The sequence below is a fragment of the Triplophysa dalaica genome, chromosome 5 (assembly GCF_015846415.1).
Source record: "Triplophysa dalaica isolate WHDGS20190420 chromosome 5, ASM1584641v1, whole genome shotgun sequence".
NCBI classification, from domain to species: domain Eukaryota; kingdom Metazoa; phylum Chordata; class Actinopteri; order Cypriniformes; family Nemacheilidae; genus Triplophysa; species Triplophysa dalaica.
This window is the reverse complement of record NC_079546.1, coordinates 27,380,242-27,392,534: the sequence shown is the minus strand read 5'-3', so window position 1 is coordinate 27,392,534 and position 12,293 is coordinate 27,380,242. Positions and strand designations below refer to the sequence as shown.

The 12,293-nt window shown below is 38.4% G+C and overlaps 1 long non-coding RNA gene across 1 annotated transcript; it reads left to right on the top strand.

The window, feature by feature from the left end:
- The first annotated feature begins 373 nt into the window (after positions 1-373).
- On the top strand, positions 374-6,908 carry LOC130420827 (uncharacterized). Its single transcript, XR_008906700.1, has 3 exons — positions 374-471; positions 4,122-4,260; positions 4,433-6,908. It is a non-coding gene; the product is annotated as an uncharacterized LOC130420827 (long non-coding RNA).
- The last annotated feature ends 5,385 nt before the right edge of the window (positions 6,909-12,293 follow it).

Here is a 12,293-nt window from a genome sequence, read left to right as displayed (position 1 = left end):
TTTACTATTTATATATATGTGTTTCAGTAATATAATCGTTTTTTTTCATTCGGTGAACTAGTGACACCACAGTGTTCCCTGACAGCAAGCAACCAATGAGTAAAACACTGTTGATTTTTTGTCAATATTAATTACATCGAATCAGTTATCACCGAAATTACACTGTCACTTTTGCTCCTGCAATAACAGTTGATTTTTTTTACAATTGCAACAAACCATCATTATTGTTATCAGTTTTTGCTGGTTTTTAAATTATTTTAATGTTAGGGTTTGTTCGGCTATCCATGTCTCTTGAAAACATATGTTGTGCCAGCAACGAACAGTAGGTGACGCTATGCACATAGGATGTTATGCGCAAAAAAACAACAACGAAGAAGAGGCCTCCAACACACCCACAAGTCAGTGTTTTGACGCGTGGGGTGACAGCTCCTGGGTTCCAGTGGGTTTCGGATATAAGTTGACTGGTGACAGGTGAGCATTTTCTGCGTTCTTATTTTAATGTACGTTACTGTAAATGCTGTAGTGTTTTTAGAGGTCGGATTTATTATTAGTTAGCCTATGTGTCGATGGTGAACTAAAAAAGTAACATTAAAAATACCTTAAAGTCCAGCCGTTTTATAAATGTAACATACATTCGGAAAGTGTAGCTGCTTTAAGAAGAAAAAACCTAAATTGCCATGTTGCCAGCACGTTGTTACGATCAGCATTGCAAAAGTACATCCATACACATGAGCCCGCGTCCACTTCCTGTAAACTGTGGTAATGTTAGATTTTTGTTTTTCCAATTGATTGCTTCATAATTAACTTAGAACTTCGTTATTCAAACATTGTTCTCTTACGAAAATTGACGATGGTTTTACTATGGTTACAGTAGTAAAAAAATGATCACAAAATAACCATGGTTTTGAAAACCATCTTTTTTGTAAAACCCATAGTAAATGATGGTTACTGTTGTAAAACCATGGTTTTGCCCTAAGTAATCATTGCACCAAAAAAACATGGTTACTACACTTGTACCACAAAAAAACTATGGTTAATTTTCGTAAGGGTTATTATCCGTATAGTGTTGTAGCCTCACTCGCTATAAATGCTGTAAATTGATGTATAATCGATCACATCACTTTCTGCATCACTGGTCTTTTGCTCAATATTAAATACCATTCCTAAGGCTACAAAAATCTAAAAGGATAAAAACAACCTTTTTTGTGTCATAGTCTTTGGACATAGCCTTTTTCAAACAGTTATCCCATCACAAATGTAACCAGGATGACTACATGAATGATAAAAAATAATAAGAGCACATTTAAGTGAACCCGAAGAATAGTATTTACCTTGAAATAAAAAGTGTCGAAAATTGTGGAGACAACAGTGAAGATCTAAAAAATATAAGAGTAGATAAAATATTACTTGCAACTGTTAACATGACAGTACAGTCTTTGGCAAATGTTGCATTTGTGCTGCAAATTATAATAAGATTTTTTAATGTAATATGTGATCAAATTAAGAATTAATCTAAATTAAATAAATTTAAGGACACACGTGTCTGACAGCTAGATTAGTCTGTAAAAATTGAGATGTGAGCTTTAGAGGCATTCAAAATTATTATTTTCATATTGTCATGAATATGCAAAAGCTAAACACAATATGACACAGTTTATGATTGGCAATAAAAGAAGCTAGTATTGTTATCCAGAATCACATCAAGATCAGAAACAAATAGGGTGTTTGCACCTGACATCACGTGACTGAGTTTCTGTATTGTAAATGCAGAAGAAGGGTAGGGAGGCCTCTTCTGCATAATCCACAATCAAAAACTCAAAATTTTGATGTAGAATGTTTAAATATAAAGAATTATGTCTATATCACCGATGACTAACAGGCTTTATAACATTGAACCCAAATACCGAGGAGGTATCTGACAGTCAAAATGTATACTTACAAAGCCAAAGATGCTCTGGTAGGGGCTCTTAAAAGAGCCTTTGGGTCTTGTTTAGCTGCTGTTGACAAAAAAAAAGGCAGAAAAAGAGCAAACATGACTGGGTTTGAACAGACATCTCACATTTAGTGTCATCAGTGACCTTTGACTCAATGCTATGTAAATGGCAAATATAAAATGCGCATTGACATTTGTATTTATCACTTACATTACAATATTTTGATACCAAGTGAGTCTGGAAAAGAAGATAATAATTATTTGAACAGTATAAATTTAATAAAGGCTCCGGTTTAGTTTTTTGTTGTATTTTGCTGCAAAATCCAAACCCGGGTTGGCTATACTTTCCAAAGTGGTCTATAGATTCCAATGAAGGATTTTTTTAGACCAGTGTGGTGAATATGTTACAGGTCTTTAAAATGATAAATATTCAAATGGGGACAAAAAACAAAAACAAAAAAACATGTTCATTTTACACAGTGCCTGTTTGGTTTCTTCAGTTTAAACTTAAATAGCATAGTTAAATGTCTATGATCTATGTGATACACATAATTCTTTTTTTAAGTAAATATATGACGAAGTTATCAGTAAATCTTGCAACATGTAAATATGCTTATAACGTGCTATGAAACCTGCGAAAATACATTCTAGACTCGAGGTCGTCATTACTTGGATGTAGCCAAATATATACGAGTCGTGGTGGAAGAGTCGTCCGTTCTAAAGTCTGCCGCCAGGTGCCAGTGAAGGGCCACTGGATTTGCACACACACAAACGCGGTCTGAGCGCCCTCGAATATGTAATTGTTCATAATGGTACTTTGATGGCAACCATTTATAAGGTTTGTATTGTGGGGTTTTTCAGCAGGGGTGTGCGAAAGAAAATGAAAAATGCTTGCTCGCGCATGATTATAATGTACTCATATTCCTACTACACTACACTACTTCTACAAAATAACCGGTGACCGAATTCATTGTTTCTTTATGGGCACACAGCTTAATGAGTTTAATCTGTTTTTCGTTCTAGGTGCACTCGTGAACGTGTCTGAGGGAGGCAGCTCGCGAGCTCATAGCCAAGTCTGTGAGACGACCAACCTTTTAACTACAAAACGAGAATGTTCATACAAAAGTATTTAAATAACGTTAACGTTTCAGACAACACTTTGAAACAAAACGGCTTCTCGCGATCCAAGCTGACCATTTTTACTTTATTCATAGTGTTAATGTTAAATGTCAAATAAAGCGGGCCTGTGTTTGAATTAAAACTGGCCGATTTTACCTCAGGATAAAGTATGATGAGTCAGATTCCTCATTCCTCAGACTTCTGACAGGAGTTTAACGTTGTGTATTTTCGTTTTTTTATCAATTTACATTTATATGATAATGCCTTTTATCAGTGTGTCATTTACCTTAAGGCAAAAAAAGAAAGGTAATTAAAATAATAATTGTACATCATTGGTAACCACTTCAAAATAAATTCCTCTGACTGTGTCCTTAAAGACGAAAAAGATTTAAACTACTTTCTTTAAGTAAATACTGTATTTTATTTACTTTCTATTCACATTATTGTATTTACTTTCCATTCACATTCGTAGTCGGCTTTTACTTTAAGTAATTTAATGACTGGTTAAGTAAAAAGTACCTCAGGAAAGCTGACAGTACGCGGTCCGTCCACTCAGAATGGAATCCGGCTGTGCGCGTGCGTGGCTGGCCCAGACCTCAGCTTATATGACCGCAGTCAGGCTCGCGGGCCTGACGCGCGACTATGTAACTCTACTATATACAGCAGTTCATTTTTTTTCTTTCAGTTGAAAAAAATCTATGTACATTAATATAATAAATGCCTTCTATCCACGTGCCATTAAATGCCAAAAAGTGATTAAAATAATGATTACAATAAAATGCATTATTGGGGAACTTGTCTTGAACTGCTTTCTCTAATGTGCCTGAGTAAAATAAATAACTAGATTTTATTAATAGTTTGATTACATTTACAAATATCCTGTCAGCTTATAATTTAAGTAATTTACATCAGAAAATTACTGTATGGTGTCAAATCAGAATGGAATTGTTAAAATAGCAATACAAAAATGATTAAGTGTGCAGTACTGAGAGTACCTGTAGAAAGACTGGGAAACATTTTTTGCGTAGGATTTTTAACACATTTTTATTATTTTTCCTTCTTTTTTCAGAAAAGTGGATGCATGTCTCTTTGTTCAACAAGTAAATGGCGATTCATGTGAGTCACCTAAGCTATATGAAAGAGAAGCGCTGCACACATATCTGTTGAATGTGTATGACAACATGTTGCAGCATCTGGTATTTTTAGAGGTAAGAAAGACGTGTTTATTTGTGGAAATTGTTGGTTTTACAACAACCCAACCCTGTCACTAGAGTAGTATTTACATATTTATTCATTTTTAAATGTATTACCTTAAATTGTTCAATATTTGAATAAATGAGATTGTAAACGTCTTACCTATTTCCCCATTTTCTTTTCTAGTCGAATGACTTGTCCAGCTCAGCCTTCTCTTCAACAGCCTCACATTTTCTTGCCCAAAAATGCTGAGTGACCTGTAGCACTGATCTTGACCATTCTGACAAGCACACCCTAAGTGGTAAGAATTGGTAACCATCTCCTCCACAGCGACCCTGTGTCCCGGTTTCTCCCCGTGTTTGCCCGAGGACTCCATTACCCACGGTCCTCCACGCTCCCGAATCTGTTTCGTGTCTGCAATCCCTACACCTGTCAACAGTCCCCTCACCACCCATGAACTATATATTCTGTACCTGTGTGTTCTGTCAGTGTAGCCTTTCACCTGTCAGTGACACCTCAAATTTTAGAAGAGTATTGGTGAAGAGCCATGATGACAATATTTTGGGAAATAACTGCAGCTGCTTAAAATGTCGACATTTTCATATCAATCACTGGGATGTCGGATTCATGTTAGAACATCAGCTTCATGGGGTTATTTTTAAAAGAATAGGTTCAAAACAATATTTGAATCATTTAAGCAATCCCTGTATGTCTTAACCCAACAATTTTTGTATTTGAATACAAAATATGACATTTAATACTGAAATCTATCTATGTGTTATTATTTGTAGCTTGACCAGCCAAAATGCATATGATACATAAAGTATAAGATTTGATTATTTTAAGGAGTAAATTTACATTTTTGGCTTTTGTCTTTGTCTTTTTTGTTTAGGAGCTACTGTAGGGTTGACAATCTTCCAAAAAAAAGCATATCACAATTTCTATTAAAAACCATATATAATATGTTGCGTTCTTTCTGATTCTAAAATTTAGACATATGTGTTTGCACAATTCATGACATTGATTTAACCATTGTGACACTGCAACAACATGCAGAATGCATGGTTCCTGGGTCCTTTATCACAATGATATCATAGGTTTGTATAAGAATAACGCTTGTTATTACTATTAATAAAAAATGATCTTTTATTTTATTTAAATATTAACTTTTATTATTACAGTATTATAGTTTTTGCATTGTTATAAAATTCTTTCATTTGGTAATTTCTCATTTCATTTGATAATCATTTGTTTTTTTTATGGCTAGTTTAGGAAGACAAAGTGATTTAAAGCCTTAAAAAAATGTTTTACCAGGATCCAAAATCCCATTGAGACTTCACATTCTCTTTTTCCGGGGGTCAAGACAGTGGCACACAAAGTTTCACACAAAACAAGACACATAGTACTCAGTACCAAAAACAAGTAAATCAAGATAAACACTTAAGGCTTGGTTTTAAAGGAATCTTTTAAAACAGAATACAAAATACATTTAAAAGTGCATGAGGATAGAAAGGACACCAATTTAAATACCCTTTGCAAATCATTACATGCCCAATGGGCATAAAATGAAAATCACATTTACCAAATTCTGAGGACACGTTTGGATTTTTTTAAGTTGAAATACGATTGAGATGCAATAACTATTTGTGTACAAGGTTAAAAGATTAGATTAGCTAATTTGCCCAGAGGTGTCTAAGAAATAAATATATGAACTTTCCTCCTAAAATTTAAATATGAGCATGACACAGATTCATGTAATATTCAATGATCAGAGCGTGAATCTGCACCACACACAAAAAGTAATGCCGCACGGTAGACAATATCCAATTTCCTTAATACGGAAGAGGCTGCATACATGTAAACAGTGTCCCCATAATCTATAGACAAAACCTCTCTATAAATGTCTTTCTCTCCTCATAATTAATGCAGCTTTTCAAACGATAAAGAAACCTCAGTTCGGGTTTGAGTTTTCTCAACAAATTATCAATGTTTACATTAAAACCCAATTTCTCATCATTCAATATACCTATATATTTATAGGAGCCAACTATTTCAATATGTTTACCATCTAGAGTTGAGGTTACCACATCTGGTTCCTTACATTTATATTAACGCATTCTGCCGATTAAATTGGATTATCCTACACATTTATACATAGGTATGTGCTATCCCCTGGGATCGAACCCTCAACCTTGCGTTGTTAACGTAATACTCTTATCACTGATTTGTATTGATTAAAACCAAATTCATCTATAACAGTGAGCATTGAATTACATAAAACAGATTTTGTAAGTTTATTAATGTTTGGTTTACAGAAGATGCTGCTAACTGTATCATCAGTGTATACATGTATATTAGCTGAATCCACTCCAAAGACTAAATCAGACATGAAACACAGATACGAGACACAGACGGGTCTTTTCCCATATGTCTTGCCTGACTGCCTAATGTTTATTTTTCAGTGAGGGGAATACAGTAATGTTCTGCCTCTTTTCCTGTGACATAGCTTTTCAACTATTTTGCTGCCCAGAAATTCATGCCGTCTCAACATGATCTGTGTACATCATGGATATTATACAGTATATTATTTGGTCCCCACTGTGCATAACTGATACAGGGCAGTACTTGTTACTATGTAGCCTATGTACTGTTACATTTTATTCCACTCTACAATAACTTGATTTAAAGGAATTTGTATCAGCACTGTAACTTTCTCAATTATTGGTAAAAACAATAAACATGTTATGCTTGCACATGTGGCTAATAAACCTTTGTGAAGTGATTTCTGTTTAAGTCCTGTCCTATTTATAGTACATGTAACTGTTTGAAACTGATTGATTTCTACACATTACCTGATGATTCAGTTGGCTTCCTGAATTCAGTTTTGGGTACGTGCTCAAACAAACATTGTGTGAGCGTCCCCTACTGTCTGAAAACGGTAATCTGATAAAAGATCATAGTGTTACTCTTTAATGCGTTTAACGTTACCATTAGGTTATTTTTATTTAACCAAAAGGGAACCTGCAGAGAACGTTCCCATAAGGTTATTTTTATGTAACCAAACGAGAACCTGTAGAGAACGTTCCCGTTAGATTATTTTTAGGTTATTTTTATGTAACCAATCGAGAACCTGCTGAGAACGTTTCCATTAGGTTATTTTAGGTTATTTTTATGTAACCAAACGAGAACCTGCAGAGAACGTTCCCATTAGGTTATTTTTAGGTTATTTTTATGTAACCAAACGAGAACCTGTAGAGAACGTTCCCATTAGGTTATTTTTAGGTTATTTTTATGTAACCAAACGAGAACCTGCAGAGAACGTTCCCATTAGGTTATTTTTAGGTTATTTTTATGTAACCAAACGAGAACCTGTAGAGAACATTCCCATTAGGTTATTTTTAGGTTATTTAAATAAAACCAAAAAATAACTTCCAGGGAACGTTCTCTAAAGGTTCTCTTTTGGTTCCCAAAAAAATAACCAAATGGGAACCATATGGGAACGTTAGGGGAACGTTCTGTGTTTGTTGGGTAGCAGCTTTTGAGTATCGATATATTGATACTGCAGCATTGATGTGCACATCCCTAGTCTATGCTCTTGTACTGATGGGAATGGGGAAGAACATGCCAGCACTGCTTGTGAGAGAGCTCATAACAAATGAGCACTCCATTCCACCCTAGACATATTAGCTAATGGAAACTATATATTGGCTATATTTTCTCTAATACATTAGAAGCGGTCGCACCTATGAAGTCAAAAAGGATAAATGAAAAGATCATAGCACCATGGTATAATAACACCACTCGCGCCCTAAAAAGAGAAATGCGTAAACTGGAGCGAAAATGGAAACAAACCCAATTAGAGGTCTTTAAAATTGCATGGAAAGAGAGCGCAAGCTGTTACAAAAAGGCAATAAAAGCAGCAAAAGCCGAGCACTTCTGTAACCTCATAGAAAATAACAAAAACAATCCAAGGTTTTTATTTAGTACAATTGCTAAATTAACAAACAAACAGACTCCACCTTACCTGGGTATTCCGCCGCACCTTGGTAGCAATGAATTCATGAAATTTTTTACCGAGAAAATCGAAATAATACGAGACAACATAGCTAAAACCAAACCTCCAAGTGTGTCGGAAGAATTAGTTTCAACCGTCACCCAAAAAGAAAAGCTAGAGTGTTTTTCTCCTATAAATCAGGAAGATTTAATTAAAGTTATTGCAACATCCAAACCGACGACATGCTTATTAGACCCCATTCCGACTACTTTATTAAAAGAGTTACTACCTGCTGTAATTGAGCCCATTTGTAACATAATCAACTCGTCAATTAATCTAGGACATGTCCCAGGACCCTTTAAGCTGGCTGTAATTAAGTCTCTTATCAAAAAACCAAATTTAGACCCAAATGAACTTGTAAGCTATAGACCGATTTCAAATCTCCCGTACTTGTCTAAAATACTAGAAAAAGTAGTGTCAACTCAACTGTGTACCTTCCTACAAAATAATGACATGCACGAAAAGTTTCAGTCTGGCTTTAGACCGCATCACAGCACTGAAACTGCGCTCGTTAGAATTACAAATGACCTTCTTATTGCTTCAGATAAAGGGAACATCTCACTATTAGTCCTGCTTGACCTTAGTGCTGCTTTCGATACTGTAGACCATAAAATACTACTAGATCGTTTACACAATTATATCGGTATTCAGGGAAAGGCACTGCAATGGTTCAGATCTTACTTAACAGACAGATATCAATACGTCCATTTAAATGGGAAATCGTCAAATCTTACGCAAGTCAATTATGGACTACCTCAGGGATCGGTTTTAGGACCCTTGTTTTTCTCCATGTACATGCTGCCCCTCGGCAACATTATTAGAAAACATGGAATTAGCTTCCACTGTTATGCAGATGATACTCAGCTATATATCTCATCAAGACCAGATGATTCCTTTAAGATATCCAAACTGGCAGAGTGCATCGAGGACATAAAACATTGGATGACTAGTAATTTCCTCCTTTTAAACTCTAGCAAAACAGAAATATTACGTATAGCACCAAAAACAAGTAAACGGAATATCTCTGATTACAGCCTGCAAATTGAAGGCTGCACTGTTACTCCAACAAATACAGTTAAAGATCTAGGCATTATATTAGACGGCAACCTGTCATTTAAAAATCACATCTCAAATATCACAAAAACAGCCTTCTTCCACCTTAGAAATGTTGCCAAATTACGAAATATTTTATGTGATGCTGACGCAGAAAAGCTTATTCATGCATTTGTGACCTCAAGACTTGACTACTGCAATGCTCTACTTAGTGGTTGTCCTGTATCATCAATAAACAAACTACAGTTAGTTCAGAATGCAGCTGCCAGAGTTCTTACTAGGTCAAGAAAATACGATCACATAACCCCAGTTTTATCATCGCTTCACTGGCTACCCATTAAGTATCGTATTGATTTTAAAATTCTCTTAATTACTTACAAAGCCTTAAACGGTTTAGCCCCTACTTACTTAACTGAGCTTTTATCAAGTTACAACCCATCACGCTCTCTAAGATCTCAAAACTCAGGACTTTTGATGACACCTAGAATAAAAAAATCCACCAAAGGGGGTCGAGCTTTCTCATACCTAAAATCTGGAATAGCCTTCCTGATGCTATTCGAGGGTCAGACACACTCTCTCAATTTAAATCTAGATTAAAGACACATCTTTTCAGCCAAGCTTTCACTTAATGCATAGTTAATGAACAGCAGCTACGCTAATCATTCTCTTTATTCTCTTTCTGCCTCGGGATGCCCATCCCGAGGTAGGAAGAAGTTCCACAATGTCCAGACGACCGACAGATGCCCATCCCCAATTTGAGATTATGCCAGTTACAGCTGCAGATTGACTGACCATCCCAGCTCCATCTAAGGCAATTCCTCCACCAGCCAAGAGAAATATGACCATCGGACCAGCCCAGACCAATACACCCCCAACCAAGAGCAAAGACAGACTATTTGTCTTATTAATACCGAAGTTACAATATTTGGTATTAAATGCAAAAACGTAAATCACATGTCAGCAGTTTGATCTGCTGACATGTGGCCCTCCCGGCTGAGCCTGGTTCAGTCATGGGAGTTTGGGTTCCTCGCCACACCAGGGCAGTGATGGCCTGCTCACCGGGAGACTGCACTTATTTATTATTTAGAAATTAGATATTATTTATTAGAATGATCTTACTCGTTGTATAATACCATGCACTGTGCTGTGTTTTACCTTTTCTGTTTTTCCTGTTTGCCCCTGTAAAGCTGCTTTGATTCAATACACATTGTGAAAAGCGCTACTTAAATAAACTTGTATTGAATTAAGAGCAGCTCCAGGCTGCGATCCATTGAAAGTCCAACCTTTTGTCGGGGGAGCCCTCGACCCTCCATCCTCACCACCCCCGGGGGAGCGGTGAAGCGGGTCACCCACCGGGTGTACCAGCCGGGGGGCCCGCGCTGGCCCAAGATGGAGTCCCCTCGGCCGGGCCAAAGACAGAGCGAGTCGCCAAAACCTAAGTCCCTTCGGGTTGACCAGCTGTTTGGTCGTCCGGAGGGCGCGGGCTGAGATGTTTAGCCAGAAGAGGGGTGCTTAAGTCCAGGCCCACAGGGACCATGCGGTTCGCAAGGTAGCTAACCACTGGAGTCCGGAGATGGCTGCCCGAGTGAGGAGGCGAGGCCGGGACTGGGTGCACTAGACCCAAGAAGATGTCAGGAGAAGGCCGCCCGGAGCTGGGGGGCGGGCCGAGCGCGGAAGCAAGGCCGGGGAGGGGTGCACTCGCCCGGGGCGTGGGTCCGGCCCGGTTGCCCCTCATTTTCTCGGGGCCAGAAGGTCGTAGAGTGACGGGTGAGGGGTCGTCTGAAAGGTCTCGACGAATGTAGCGCGATGGCACCGGCCTCGAGCCGCTGGATCATTGGGTCCCGGAGCTACGGGCCTCCGAGCGTTCCTGGTACGCGGAGCTCTGTGTCCGGGATGCCGGGTCGCAGAGACTCAGGTTGTCGTGGAGGCCTGGCAGAGACCTTTCCGACGAGCCCTACCTCGTTTCTCTAAGTCTTTTAGAACCGGAGATACGGACCGGTGAATGTGGGTTGTTGTATCCGAAAACATCTTCGCAGCCGTTTAAGTCATCGGCGTCACGCCCGGTACTTTCTAGCGTTGATAGCTCCGGCTGCCTTGGTCCCCGAGCACTTGTCGTTGGGGTCGTAGAGCCTCGAGGTCGGTGTCATTCGAAAGGTCTCGGCCAGACATTTCCAACGAGCCCTGTGTCGAGCGCAAGAGTCTCGGGGATCGGGAGCTATGAATTTTTCAAAGTAAAGGACTTTGGGAGCCCGAGCTCCGGCTACCGGGAGACCGTGCACCGGCTCCCGGGGACGCAGAGACTCAGGGCTGGTCTCGTTGGAAAGCCGCGGCCCAGACCTTTCCAACGAGCCGTGTCTCGGGAGCTATGTTTTAAAAAAAACCTATGGTTCTGGGCAGGGGCGCCGCCAGGAATTTTGGGCCCGTGACAAAAAATCGAATTGGGCCCCCTCTGTGCAGCTGTTGTCACCACATCTCTACGACCTAACTGTCCCATTAAAAGCTATATATAACCCCTAATGAAAGGCTTGCAACTGTCTTGCTTCTTGTAGTTCAATACTTGTAATACCACTATATTTACTGCTGGTGATTTGTACATGCATGCAAGTCAATTATGCAGTTCACTATTTGATGCAAGAGTAAGGGGCAACCATAATTTTTTTTGACAAAATTGATTTCAAAATTTCAACAGGACTGCATTCTGAAACCATTCAAGACTTCCATCCATCCAAACGCATCGGATATTGGTCCAACATCGAGATTGCAAGTATCCGTTTCTAAATACAGAGTAGCTGCGTTAAGAGCATGCCTCTTTGTAAAAGATGATTCTATTGGTTTTCAGACATGTTTTTCCTTCCTCGAAGCCATGCCCTCTCTGTCTGTCCCTCTCTTGCTCTCACTCTCACTCTCTCTCTCTCTGCGCTTCCTAGCGCGTTTTTGTTT